The sequence below is a fragment of the Notamacropus eugenii genome, chromosome 4, assembly GCF_028372415.1.
Source record: "Notamacropus eugenii isolate mMacEug1 chromosome 4, mMacEug1.pri_v2, whole genome shotgun sequence".
Lineage (NCBI taxonomy): Eukaryota > Metazoa > Chordata > Mammalia > Diprotodontia > Macropodidae > Notamacropus > Notamacropus eugenii.
Genome location: NC_092875.1, coordinates 16,898,386 through 16,913,568, shown reverse-complemented (window position 1 = coordinate 16,913,568; position 15,183 = coordinate 16,898,386). Strand labels below are relative to the sequence as shown.

The window sequence follows — 15,183 nt, the reverse complement described above, 5'->3', positions numbered from 1 at the left end:
TCTTATCTATGGATCAGACTTAGATCTAGAAAGAATCTTAGACACCACCTAGTCCAACCCCCTGATTTTACAGATGAGGAAACTGAGGCAGAGAGGTTATTAAATGACTTGCCCAGGGTCACACAGCTAGTAAGTGTCTGAGGCTGGATTTGAACTCATCTTTCCTGATGCTGAATCCAGGGTTCCATCCACTAGTTGCCTAAATGGACCAACTCATTTCCCTCAAACAGGGCTAGAGAGGCTACTTCTGCTTTCTTTTGAGATGAATTTTGCAACTGGGCTGATGGTTGGTGTGTGAAGAAATGCTGGGGATTTTGAAGGCTGTTCAGCAAGAGGCAGGGGTGGGGAGGGAGAAGAGGGAGGATGAGTGTTTCTGGACTTTGGAGTTGCCTCATTTCCTGGAGTTCTGACTATGCTCAGATACAAAAAAATCTCATGCTCCTCTGATTCTCTTCCAAAGCTGCCAGAATAGATCCGATCCGGGTGTGGAGATTAGATCCAAAAGGGTGTGGAGGAGGGCGGGACAGCAAGGGAAAAGATTAGCTTGGAAAGTGTCTAGGCTCTCCCCTGTCCTCCTCTGTTTCCCTGGCAGGCACGGAGCTGTCCACCCCACCCTCTCCAGTGGCTTGTGGGTTTCTTCAGATAATGGGATCTCCTGGGATTTGTTTCTGCCAAGATCCCCAGCCCAGTGACTTCTCAGTTGGGCCCACTGCTTTGTGCATTTGGATCTCTCAGCTTCGGAAGAGGGAGGGGAGGCAGTTTGCTTTCCAGAGGACGGTTCCTCTTTCCTCCAAAGCTGTGGCCCCTTCATCAGATGTGGGGGATGGGAAATTTGGCAGGATTGTTTGTTTGCATCATGTGGCATCTGGGGCGACCTCGAAGGTTGCAGAGGAGCTGGGCTGACTTTTGTCCTTTGTTATCTCTTGTCCACAGGGCTCTCTTCTCTTTTCTTCATTCCTCCTGCTCAGGTGCTCCCACTCCCACCCTGAGGAGCTGGAGCTTGGCACTTAACTCTCTCCTTGCTAGTCTCCCTTTCCCCAGTCGGCTCCCACTGCCTCTAGAGTCTACACCGAGTTTTTTCTGTTTGCCTGACATGACTTGTACAAGAGGTTTCTGAAACTAATACCTCAGGATTCCGTGAGATTTGGAGGTAGGGATGCTGGCAGGCTGGGTTGGGTGGGGATGCTGGGGACGATCTGGGGGCCTCTCTGGTTAGAACTTTCCTTTAATTTCCAGTTAAGTCTGGAACTGATAGGGATCAGGGCAAGGAGCCAGACCTCCCAGCTTCTCACAATTGGTCCTCCATAAACATCCTGTATTTGCCTTGCTCCAAATGGCCACCTGGACAGAATGGAAACCAAACCTGACTTGGATGGTTGATGATGGAAAGATTGCTAACAAATTGGAAGGGGAGGGGCTCCTGCCATTACAAACTCTATCCCCTCTATTTCTGAAATGGGAAAACATACAAAAATATAATCTCTTGTAGGATGGATTGTTCCATTTTCTTTTTTTCTGTGTATCATCAGAGCCTTTCCCAAGATCTGGCACTTAGTATAGGTTCCAACTCTGACTCTCATTAGCTGTGAGAGCATCTCTGAGCCTCAGTTTTCTCATCTGCAAAATGGAAATGAGAACTTTGCACTAACATAGTTCATAGGAATATTTGTGGGAAAAGAGCTTTGTAATTCTTACCATGCTGCAGAAATGTGAATGATTAATCTTATTGGTAGGATCTCACTGTACCCTTTTAAAAATTGTTTTTATTTTTAAAAAATACATTTTATTGAGAGCTTTTCTTTAACATCACTGACATTTCTCAACATATCCCTATCTCCCCTTCCATCTAGTCAGACATCCCTTATAATAAAGGATAAAAAAGTAGGAAAAATAAAACAATTCATTAAAACTAACCAACACATCCCCCCAAAGTCTGGCATTAATATTTAATTATCCACACCCATTGTCTCCCACATCTGCAAAGATTCTGGGGAGATGCCTTCTTCTCAGGGCCAAGCTCAGTTGCTGGCACTTCATGGCATCAGTTGAGTTGTCTTGCTTTTGTATTATCTATTTATATTGTGATTACTGTATTTAATTCAGTCTGCATCTATTCATAGACATTTTCCCAAGTTTCTAATTCACCATTTTTTATGAGGCAGGAATATTCCATTATATTCACACACCAGTCAGTCATCAATCCTTTATTAATAAGTAAATAAGTAAATAATAAATAAAAATAAAATAAATTTTAAAAAGAAAACAAAATAAATAAATGAAAAAATAATATAATAAATAAACAATTAATTAATTAATTAATTGATTGATTGATTGATTAATTAATTTATATGCCTATGGGACAGGCATAGTAGGGGCACAGAGAGGCAGCTAGGTGGTCCAGTGTCTGGAGTCAGGAAAACTCATCCTCCTGAGTTCAAATCCAGCATAAGCTACTTATTAGTTGTGTGACCCTGGGAAAATCACTTAACCCTGTTGACCTCAGTTTCCTCATTGGTAAAATGAACTGTAGAAGGAAATGCAAACCACTCCAGTACCTGCAAGGAAACCCCAAATGGGGTCACGAAGAGTAAGATACCACTGAAACAAATGATCAACAACAAATGGGGCAGACTTTGTATCAGGTTCTGGGCGTACAAATAAAGGCAAAAGACCATCACTACCTTCAAGGAGCTTCCATTCTAATGGGGAGGGGGAATACAACATGCACACAGAAAATTAAACACAAATATATAGAGAGTAATTTGGAGGAAGAAGGGACTAGTAAGTCAGGGGAGGGGTGAGGCAAGGCACCCTATGGTGGATGGTTCATGAGCTGAGTTCCCAGAGTTCAAGGGGGTAGGGAGGGGCAGAAAGGAGAACATCTCAGGCCTTTGCAAAGGTGGGGAGACAGGAGATGAAATGTCTAGGGAATGGCCAGCCGAATTCCCTGAATTACATGGCAGTAGATGCTCAGTTTGGTAAGGTAGGTTACTTGAAGACTTCAGTGGCTTTGGATCTCAGAGATATGAGAACTCTACCAAACAGACAGTGCCCCATCCATGCCTACTAAACCTGTCCAACTCTTACCCAAGTCTTCCCTTAGATCTTTCCACCCAACAAGTTCTTGGTGTTATTTCAGTTCTCTTGGCTGCTGCCGTTCATTTGTTTTGGTCATGTATGACTTCATGAATCATTTGTGGTTTTCTTGGCAAAGATATTGGAGTGGTTTGCCATTTCCTTCTCCAGCTTATTTTACAGATAAGGAAACTGAGGCAAACAGGGTGAAGTGACTTGCCCTGGGTCCCATAGCTAGTAAGTATCTGAATTGTCCTTGTCTTCTGTTGATATCAAGTGCCAAGAGTATTTGGCATTGATACCAATGGAAGATAGGACAGTTTATCAGTTATACTTTGCTCTTGCTACATATCACCTTATTACTAATAGGGATTCAGAATGGCATAATAGAAAGAGCTCTGACTCTGGGGTCCAAGGACCTAGGTTCAAATTCCACCTCTAATATTTGCTGCCTGTGTGACCTTAGGAAAACTTCCTGGGCCTTAATTTCCCCAGCTGTAAAATGAAGTGGTTGGACTAAATGAAATTTAAGGTCCATTTCAATTATAGACCTATAATCTTATAGCAAAATTCTCAAGACACAAGGCAGAATTCTAGGTAGGGTTCCAGGTGTGACAGGCCATTCTGGCAGTCCCTCTGTCTTCAAAATATTAATTAATTTATTGATGAATTGGTCTTGGTCACCATCTCTCAATAATCTCTACTACTCAGGTGACCTGGCATAATTCTAGAAGAGGACTACAAACATTTCCCATGTACACAAACCCATGACCCATGAATGGTGCCAAGGACAGAGTTCACATTACCCATCATTTGGAGTGAGAGACTTGGCTGAAACTATGGTTTATATACAAAGATTTTGGGGGTTGGCAGGTGTGGGGGAAAATAGCTGGAATGTAAGGTCTTTGGGAAGAGAGATTATTTCCATCTTTGTCTTTTTATCTTCAGTGTCTGGAATATAACATAGTGGGTATTTAATTAATGCTAGTTGATTGATTGAGTACCAGGGAGAAGCAGTGTTGGATTGGGCCTCAGAAGACCAGGGCTCAATTTCCTGCTCTGCTGCTTATTAGCAGTGTGATTTTAGATAAGTCCCATCATGTTTCTGGATCTCAGTTCACCCATATGTAAGCTCTATCTAAGAACTATTTAGGGTTTTTTCTTTCTCAGTACCTAGCACCATGCCTGGAATATAGTTGGCATTTAATAAGTGTTGGCTGGTTGTTCATTGATCAATGAGGGGGTTGCAAGAGTCCTGGCTTGGGAGGTCGAGGATCTGAAGTGAAATCCAGGCTCAGTCACTTATAACTAATACAACCTGGGACAAGTCGTTCCACCTGTTTGGGCTTAGTTTCCTCATCTGTAAAGTCTAGGGGCTACACTAGATGTCCCATCCTGCTCTAGACCTTGGGTCCTCTGACTCCTGTGAGCTGATGATCAAAACATAATCTTGGTTGCTTATTCAGCACATGAGTTTGTGCCATATGGAAAAAAGCCACATTCTCTATTGCATGTCCTTTTGGACCTGTTCTGAATTTTTGTTATGGTTCAGTCCCAGTGATTTCATTGGTCCAGAGATATTGCAATGAAGGGATTGCGTTCACCTATCAAGATTAGCAAATGATCAACAACTCAAAGTCTTAGAGAATTACCTGGAAAAACTGAGAAGAAACCCAAGGTTACACAGCCATTGTGTTTTTGAGGTAGCATTCCAGCCATCAAAGGTCTGCTAGCTGGTACCACTCCACAGCAGAGCCTGATAGAGTACTAGTGGCTTATTTCAGAGGAAGAACCTGTTGATGGAAGTGGAAAGACCATTTCCTAAAGAAAGGAACAGCTTTCAGGATCATATATTGAATATCATTATGATGAAGAGAAATGCTGTCTACAGATTCTAGAAAGGCACTGATCCACCAAGCCCAGTAGAGATTTGTCCACAAGTGCTGGGGTTGGAAGCTCAATTCCATGTGGACAGTCTCGGGAGGGTAAAGGTGGGAACTTCTAAATCTTAGAGTTCTCACGAGGCCCCCCAGGAAACGACTGGGAATCGAGGTGAACCGAGCTATCTCGTGTATTTCCACCTCTTCCCATGAGATACGTGATGGGAGGAGCATCCCCACTCTGGAGGCTGTCTCGGATTGGGGCACACCTGTTGTTACCTAACAGGCTCGGTATTGACGTGTAAACTACTCGACGGGAGGGCTTAAGTAGGGTCAGGAAAGCCTGAAAGTTCTCTTGGGCGGAGGGGCCACGGGTGAGGGCAGAAGGCTCCGCTTTTCCTCTCTCCGCTCTTCCCTCCCCCTCTCTCCCCACTTACACTTCTACTTCCAATCTCTTATTGTAAGATCTTTGCCTCCTTGGGAGATTCTTCGCTCCCTCCTAAGGAAGAATTCCCCTGCACTTGTAACCAGAACCCTGAATAAAGCTCAACCCTTGTTCGACTCTGGAACGTCCTTTCTCTCATACGAGCATCCGGCTTGGCCAGCCGAAGACCTCGAGAGGTGAGGTAAGAAGACTCAGGTAGCCCACAGGCCTCTAGGCCTGGCACACAAGGACTTCACAAAGTCTCTCATGAGGACTTCATAAAGGGAGTAAAGGACTTTGTGGTGAAGAGTGAGGAGTCACTTGTTGGCCCTGTTTGCTCTGTACACATATGCCTTTGTACTATAAGTTTCAGCCCACTGTCCCCTTAGGGAACTTGAGTGTACAGTGAGACAATGTAGCCCAAGGTGGGTGAGTGGGTAATTGTTTTGCAACTTCGATCTTGCTATACTTTCTCAGCAAATCCTTTTCTAAAAGGTAATATAGCTCTACTGGTTGATTAATAATGAAGAGCACACAAGATAGGGGCTTTTCAACAATAGTTCTATGAACCCCAGTCTTTCAGGGTAACCTGATGGGAAAAGCTAGTCAGTCATCCTCTGGGAATCTGGCCTGTAATGCAGGTAGGAGTTAGGGAAGAAGTCCAGAGATGGTGCTTATATCTTTTGGGAGCTTTTGTGTATTTCCAAAAATACTCATCATGACCCAAGGCCTTTAATTCCTTCTTTCTTTCTCACTACTTCCTATGTCAATTAATCAGTCAGCAAGCATTTAGTAAGCATCCGGTATATGCCAGGTATTATTCTAGACTCTGGGGATGGAAAGATAGGAATTGCACTTAACCAGGGAAAAGGAATAAGTGAGGACCAGAGTTTTAGGGATGGAAAGGGTCTTTGAGGCATCAAGCCCAGCCCCTTCATTTTATAGAAGAAGAAGCGGAGGCTTAGGGGCCTTGCCCAGGATCATGCTATCAGTGAGCAGCAGGAACAGGATTTTTGCTCTCATGTTCTCTGACAACTCAGAATCCATCACCCTTTTCACTCCACCAAACTGCCAGGGGGTGAATTTCCACACCTGGAATTCTCTATGCCATTGAACTCACAGGCACTCTACAACCAAGCTCCACACTTCCCTTTCAGTCTCATTTTCAAGTCATTATTCTTTAAGTACTCTAAATCCCAGCCACACAAGACTTCTAGCCTTTCAAGCACTGAATCACCAGTTGGCAGTACAGTGGATAGGGCTCTGGGCTTGGGCATCAGGAAAATCTGAGTTCAATTCCAACCTCAGACATTTACTCTTTGTGTGACCCTGGGCAAGTCACTTCACATCTTCTTGCCTCAGTTTCCTCATCTGGAAAATGAGCTAGAGAAGAAAATGGCAAACCCCTCCAGTATCTTTGCCAAGTACCCTCTGCCCCCAAAAAGGGGCCAGAAAGAGTTGGGCAGTACTAAGAAATGAGTGAATAACAACATCGTCTCTAGGTCCAAGGTTATCCATTTTAGCCCTACCTTTATTACACAAAAGGCTTGCTTGGGTTTGTTGCCATGGAAACCCAGCATGTTCACTCTGGGAGGCCCTTCATCTGTGAATATGGCTAATAAAAGCACAGACCACAGACAGCCCCCTCAGTGTGTGGGGACAGCATGAGCAGTGACATTTAGGACGCTCAGTACTTGGAACTTATTACTGACTCATATAAAGGGCTGTGTCCTTGGGGAAAGGACAGTGGGGCCGGCAAACAAGCGCAGCTCTAAAGTCTGGAAGCAGCAACCTCGGGGCACCATGGGAAATTCTGCTCCTGATGGTTTGCATCTGGCTATTCATTACTGGGAAGGCGTTGAGGGACCTGTAACCATAGCCACAGCCTTTACAATAAATTAATATCCTAAGTGGTCCCAAGGTGAATCCTTCCTGAGGATTGTTATGCTTTGCACATTCAATAATGCTTGCTAATTGCAGGATTTCAGAGTAAGAAGATCCTTGGGGGCTCTCCCTCGTCTAACCCATATCTGCATAGGAGTGCCCTCTGCAGCCTCCCTGACCAAAAGTTAGCCACCCTCTTCTTGAAGACCCCAGTGAAAGGAGGAGTGAAAAGCATTTTTAAAGGTCTTACTATGTGCCGGGCACAAATAGGGCACAAAAAATTAGAGTCTCTCCCTTTGAGGACGTTGTTATATTAGATACCACATAGAGGGGAGTGGTGTCTAGGGAGGGTGTTTTGAGTTGGAAGTCACAGGGTTGGAGGGTCTCCGAGCCACAGGGAAATTGATGGACGTGTCCTTTCCATGTTGCTTGGTCTACCATTTCCAGAGCCAGTGGGTGGGAAATGTGAGTGTGGGGGTGAGTGGGTTACATGGTTTGGAAGGTGGTCAGAGTTTGGGGGAGGGACTGGGGGTCCCTAGATCATAGAATCACAGAGTCATCATCTTAAAAACATCCCCTACAAGAAGCCACTCCCAATTGCCCTCCATGATAGCGCCTTCCTTCGGCTGATTATTTCCAATGTAGCCTGTCGATATCTTGTTTGTATATCGTTGTTTACGAGTTGTTTCCCCACTTGACTGTAAGCTTCTTGAGAGCAGGGATTTGGGGGGCAGGGCTTTCTTTACACTCTCAGCGCTTAGCTTAGTGCCTTGTTCAATTTTTCAGTCATGTCCAACTCTCCATGACCCTATTTAGGGTTTTCTTAGCAGGGATACTGGAGTGGTTTGCCATTTCCTTCTCTAGCTCATTTTACAGATGGGGAAACTGAGGCAAGCAGGGTGAAGTGATCAGAATCACATAGCTAGTAAGTGCCTGAGGTTAGATTTGAATTTAGGTCTTCTTGAGTTCACCACCTACCTACCACATACATGCATACATACATACGTCCACATGTACATACATACACATACACACATTTTTTCAGCATAAATACAAAGAGAATAAATCTAAATAATCAATTAAAAATGTGTTAAGCACCTGCTATGTGCCAGCCACGCGCTGTGCTAAATCCTGGGGAAATAAAGGGAGGCCAAAGCAGCCCCTGCCCTCCAGAAGCTCAGTCTAATGTTGGGGGGAGGGGGTGGGCAGCATGCAGACAACTAGGTACAAACAAGCTGTGGACAGGATCAATCAGAGAAAATCGATTGAGGGAAGGGATTAGAATGGGGCGGGGTGTCAGGAAAGACTTCCTAGAGAAGGTGGGATTTTAGCTAGGACCTGAAATAGTTAACTACACACAATTAAATCCTGGGTAGTCTGTATGGGAAGGCATTAATGGCTGGGGGGTATCAAGAAAGGTTTCTAGTAGAAGATGGTACCTGAGCATCTTAAAGGAAGAGAGACACTTTGCAGAACAGTCATAAGGAGGGAGGGCATGCCAGGCATTGGGGATGGTCAGTGCCAAGGCACAGAAATGGGAGATAAAGGATCTAGTGTGACGGACAGAAGGAGAGTTTGACTGGATCACAGAGTTCAGGAAGGGGTCCAGTGGGGCTGGAAAGCTAGGCTGGAGCAGGATATGTAAGGCTTTAAAAGCTAAGCAGAAGAATTTATTATTTTATGTCAGAGACACTAAGAAGTCATGGCAATTGATTGAGTGGGAGAGTCACAGCATCAGTTTTGTATGTAAGTAAAATGAGTTTGGCAACAGTGTGTAGGCTATACTGGAGTGGGGAGAGACTTGAGGCTGGGAGACCAATTGGGAAGCTATTAAAATAATCTAGGTGAGAGGTGATAAGCATCTGAACCAAGGCAGTAACTTAGTACAGAGTGGGCACGGGAGTGCATTGTGAAAGCTGTCACAAAGGTAGAGAGAGCAAAGTTTACAAGTGACTGGATATGTAGGATGAGGAAGAGGGAGAAATCAAGAATAATCTTGAGGTGCAAATGTGGAACATTGGGTGGGTGCTTTCATCAGAAATAGGAAAGCTTTGGGGGGGTGGACATAATGCATTCAGCTTTAGCATTTGTGTTTAAGATGTCCCCAGGACATCCAGTTCAAAATGACCAACTACTGGATCCAGGCTACTGGATTCAGGAGTGAAGTTCAGGTGAGAGACTGGGGATATACAATACAACACAAACACAACGTAACACAACACACCATACACAGATCTGGGAGTCATGTGCATAGAGGTGAGAGTTAAAAGCTTGATTGTTGGTGAGGTTACCCAGAGAAAGTAAACAGAGAGAAGAGAAAAGGGCCCAGGGTAGGGCCTTGGGGAACCCTCTGGTTAGGGCAAGGGTATGATAATAGCCAGCAAAATAGACTGAGAAAGAGTGGTCAGACAGGTTAGAGAACTAGGAGAGAGGAGTGTCATGAAAACCCAAAGAGGAGATAGAAGTCGGGATGAGAGGTTGATCTACAGTGCCAAATGCAGCAGACAAATCCATACCCTTAAATGCACTCCAATTCTAGACTGAGTTCTCTATAGCTAAGCGCTGTAAGCTAATGAATAATTTTCCCAGGTAGTTTTTCCAACAGATAAACTGATGAAAAAGGGGTTTGAGAAAAGACCATCAGAAAGCTCCAAAAAGATTAGGACTGAAAAAGACCCAGGTTTGAACCGGATACATCTTCTAATACCTGGGCCAGTGTTCTTCCCATTGTACCAGATACACCATTAGTCATTAGCCTTCTCAAGATCCAATGACCCATCAGCCTGGGGGCCATGTTACTGCGCTTGTTTGGGGTCCCTGGGAGGGAAAGACCCTTGGGGTCACAGCAAGCAGGTCAGTAACAGCTGTGGAAGCAAAGAGAAAAGGAGACCCTGTACCTTCGCTCTCCTGACATGAGTGACTCCATCTACAAACTTAGCCTCAGTTTCAGCGTGAAATGAAGTCACTCCCCCAACCATGGTTTTTACCCTTCCCTTGTTCCCCAGCCGTGCAGCCATGGAACAAAACAGCTGTGCTCCACTGAGGCCAATGACAGATTTGTAAGCCTCTGCCCAGACTTCAAAGTTAGCTTGTAGTAGGCTGAACTAAGTGCCTTCGATTCTGGCTGCTTCCTGCACTATATATGCACACACAATATGATACTGACTTCCTATTGATCTATGTGTGTGCATGTATAGTATATCTACTGACTTCCTGCAGAGAGATATATAAATAATGTATATATGGCATGTGTATGTATATATATTTATGTGTGTATATATATCACATGCATATATAATAATAGATATACACATATTAATAGGAAATCAATGTATCTGTCTATATAGTATCAGTGTGTGTATGTGTGTGTGTGTGTGTGTGTGTGTGTGAGTAGTATATCTGTATGTGTATCAATAGGAAATTTTTGTATTCTAACCTCACTGTATTGACAGAGGAAACGCTATTGTTGAAAATGTGGTGTCTAGGTGTCATAGTAGATAAAGCGCTTGGCCTGGAGTCAGATTTGACTTCAAACCAAGTCTTAGACACTTACCAGCTGTGGGACCCTGGGCAAATCATTTAAACTGTTTGCCTCAGTTTCCTCATCTGTAAAATGGAGATAATAACAGTACCTGCCTCATAGGGTTGTTGTGATGAGATAATGAGATAATATCTATGAAGGACACATACTAAGTGCTATATAAATGTTAGCTGTCATTATTATCAACTAATCTCTTCTTGCCATGGCTTTCAGTAACAATAGTTTGCTTTAGGAGAATTGGAAACCAAGTAGATGCCTATCAACTCAACAAGAGCGAAACAAATTGTGGCACATGAATGTCATGGAATATCTATTACTATGTTATGGTTGTTCAATTGTGTCCTACTCTTCTTGGACCCATTTGGGGTTTTCTTGGCAGAGATAGTGGACTGGTGCGCCATTTCCTTCTCCAGCTCATTTTACAGATAAGGAAACTGAGGATTAAGTGACTTTTCCAGGGTCACCCAGCTAGTAAGTGCGTAAAACCGGATTTGAACTCAGGAAGATGAGTCATCCAGACTCCAGACCCAGCACTCTGTGCAGTATGGCACCCCTAGGTGCCCCATTACTTTGTTATAAGAAATGACATATTGATTGTAGAAAAACATGGAAAGACTTCTGTGATGGCTCGCCAGAGCCAAGAAAACAATGTATACAGTGACCTCAACAATGAAAAGAACAGCAAATAATTGGGAGAGAATGTTACAAAATGACAAAGAACAAACATGGCCCCAAAGAAAAGAAGTGAGGAAGACCCCTCCCCCGACTCCTATGCCGAAGTGAAGCTTCCTAGGTATGGAACATGGTCTAGATTGTCAGGGTTTTTCCATGTATTGATTGGTTTTGCTAATTTTTTTTTCATTTAAAATGCATTCTTTGTTATATGGGATAGCTCTCTGAGAGGGGGAAGAGGAGGAAAATAGGAAACAGGCAACATATCAGTACAAATCCATTAAAAAGCTTGAGTTTGGATCTATAGTTCATGTTTGTGAATGTTTTATCACAACACTGGCCAAAACCTTTAAGAGAGGCAGCTTACCATGGAACTTTTCTTGATCCTTCCCCAGCTGCTTGTGCCTACCCCACCTTGGGGATGTATATCTTACCCCCCTTCCTCTTTCTCTCCCTCCCTCCCTCTTTTTTTCTCTTTCTCTCTTTTCTTCTTTGTCATATGTATATAAATATATGTATGTATGTGTATGCATGTATACATACACGTGTATGTATATATGTGTATGTGTATACACACATACGTTCCTTTACATCCCGAGGACCTAGCCCACTGCCTGGCACATAGCAGGCCACTATTAAATGACACCTGAGTGAATGAGTTGTAGATTCTGTCGTTTTCACCCATCCCATTTACCTCCCTATTTCACACCAGGAGTGAGCCAAATCTTCCCCCTCCCCCACCCAGGTCTCTACGCCCCAATACGTCCCAAGCTCTAACCACCAAACCCACAGGTCTTTGTCACTGAATCCAGTTTCCTCCTTGGTCTTTCTTAAGTTTATTCCTGTCTCCTCCACCTGAGTCTTATTCGCAGTAAAGCCCCAAAGGGGAAAACCCAGGCAGCTATGAAATGCAAAGCTTGTGATCTGTACAACGATAAACGCTGAGTTCAGAGAACCTAAGATAACCCACAGCACCCACCTCTTGCCTTGAAGGTGCGGGCCTCATAAGGCAGAGGGAAGCATACAATTTGGGACGACGCCCATGTGGACATCCATGCCTCAGCACCAACTCTGCATTTATGGTTCTAGAATTTTCTCTTTGGGTTTTCATGTTCACTTTTTAAAAATTGTTCAGTGAAGGGCCCAGTGAGAGGGAGAGAAGAAGAAATCCTTCTAAGCCAAGTAATAAACAGATAAACTAGACATGCCCAGCTTGTGGCTTAGCCTGGCTGCAGGCCAGGCCCTCTTCAAGTTGAACCAGTTCTCTTGGGAATTTGGACTGCTGTGGAAATGCAGGAGGCCACAGTTCCAGTAAATGGCCTTGTTTGCATATCCTCTGGTTGAAAACTGATTTAGGAGGTAAAGTTACCAGTAGAGGAGGTTGGGGGAGGGTAGAAAGTGCTGCCCACAGAGAGAAGGTATCAACTGCCCCTTTTTTACCCCTTGAAAATCCCCAATTGCTTAGACATTTCCTGCCTTTTCCTTCATCTCAACAATGCTTGTTTTACTCAATGAGCATTGGACTAGGCAGACAGACACTGGGCTGATTCCAGGGGCTTCAGAGACCAAAACAGAATATCCTTGTCTTCAAGGAGTTAACTTCCTCTCAAGGGGGCTATAGAACGTGGATAAATATAGACAAAGGAGGTGCAACGTGAAGATGTAAATGCAAGCTAACTTTTGGGTGAGACATTCACAGCTGGGGCAGATTGGGAAAGGCTCCAAAAAGGAGTGGGCATTTGAGGGGAGCTTTGAGGTAAACAAGGGATTTGTAGAGGTCAGAGTGAGAAAGAAGAGCCTATTGGGACTAAAGGGCAGCCAGAGACAAGGCAGAAAGAGGGGAGATGGAGGATTGTGGGTGAGGTCCCACAAGAAAATCAATATGGCTGCCTGGAGAACCAGAGAGGCAGTAAATGTGTTAACAGGCAGATTGGAGCCAGACTGGAAAGTGTGGCAAATAGACTCCAGAAATAGCTATAATAAACAATAGAACTAGGGAAGCACATTGGAAAAGCATGAATGGACCACGTGGAATAAAGGAAGGATTATTTTTTTAACATTTCTAGTGATTTCTTTTGCTTTGCTTTGCCTTCAGTTCCAAATATATCCCCCATGCACCCAATGAACTGTCCTGTCTCAAAATGAATTTTAAAAGAGGGGAAAAGTAGTTCCACAAAACTACCCAACACATCAACTGAAATGTGACAATATGCACTATTCCACACCCATCATCCACCACTTCTGAAATGCCAGGAGGGATGTGTGTTTTCAGAATTGTTCTCTGGGGCCAAGCTTGGCAGTCATAATTACAGAGTTTAGTTTCGTTTTTCTGCTTACAAGGTGGTCATCATCATCTGTGTGAGAATTTTGCATGCAGGAAGGACTGAACCCTCACTCACTAAAACTCCCATGACTCAAGTCTTGTACTTTTCTGAATTTTTCATACTCATCATTTCTTAGCGTAGCTATAATCAATCCCATGGTTAAAACTTGACTCTAGCACAGTGACGTCATTTTGGTCCTCTCCGAGAATGAAGGACAACAACCAACCACCCAACCAACCAATCTATCGCATCCATTAACCACACTCTATTTAGCCATTCCCAATCAACAGGTGTCTACTTTGTTTCCATTTCTTTGCTACCACAAAAAGTGATGCTATCAATTTTCTGGGGTTCTCTGGAATCTTTGGAAGGCTCGTTCTCACTGGGAGGGAATCCTCAATGGAGGAGAGATTTGGAGGAAGTACTATGAGTACTTTGATAGGGATTGAACATATCAAAATTGGAGGTCAGGGAGAGGGATGAGGAGAAGTCTTGCTTTCTAGGAGGAGCAGAAAATGCCCAGAATGTAGACCACAGATGTAGATGAATCCAGCTCGAGTAATAAGGAACAATGGTGGTCTCTTTTGAGAGTCAGTACAACACAGCAGGTACAATGCTAGACCTGGGGTCAGGAAGACCTGGATTTGAATCTTACCTCTGAGATTCTCAGTAGGCAAATCAGCCTCCCTGATTCTCAGTTGTTACCTCCAATTTATCCCGTCTCTAGCTTGTTTGCACATAGATACTGACTTGTCTCCCCCATTAGACTGTGAGCTCCTTGAATTCTCAGAGGCTTCAGTGAAATCTTCCAATAACGATTAAGAGCCTTCCCCTTCTACTGTGTGTATTTCTGTGTTTTCATTTTTAAATTGTCTTAGTGTCTTTTGGTTTTATTTTGTTTTATTTTCGTTTCATTTGGTTTTTGTTTGGTTTTTTATTTCACCTTCATTTGACAATATATTCCTTCTCCTTTCCTGGAAAGACAGCTCTTGTACCATAGAACAAAAAATAAAGAGAGGGGGAAAAAGAAATTTGGCAAAATTAACTAATACAGAAATTCATTTAGGGGATGAGGAAGCCCTCTCTACTGTTATTACCACACACACAGTGGGCCTTTTGATCCAGCTGGTGACGCTGGCTCATTAGAGTGACTGACATCACATTCACCTATTTGGGAAAGCCCCCAGCTGTGAGACCTCTGAAAGGCACTACCAACAATGTCTCTTTCTTTGAAGGTTCCAGTCCCTTGGTCAACACTGTGGCTGGTGGGGCCTGGGTGACATTTCCTGGACAAACATGAAAACTTGGAGCCAGGCCCAACTCATATAACTCCTTGGCAAATAGAGGGCCCTGCCAGGCCTGCTAGGATCCCCAGGGTCTGGA

The 15,183-nt window shown here is 43.9% G+C and overlaps 1 long non-coding RNA gene across 3 annotated transcripts in view; it reads left to right on the top strand.

The window, feature by feature from the left end:
* Nucleotides 1-582: 582 nt before the first annotated feature.
* LOC140499080 (uncharacterized) overlaps nucleotides 583-15,183 on the top strand; it is a 58,804-nt gene continuing 44,203 nt past the window's right edge. For 2 of the 3 annotated variants that reach the window (XR_011965266.1, XR_011965267.1), the window contains exon 1: nucleotides 583-1,150. This is a non-coding gene — a long non-coding RNA (uncharacterized lncRNA). The remainder of the gene's footprint in view (nucleotides 1,151-15,183) is intronic. The other variant, XR_011965268.1, reaches the window with a different exon arrangement.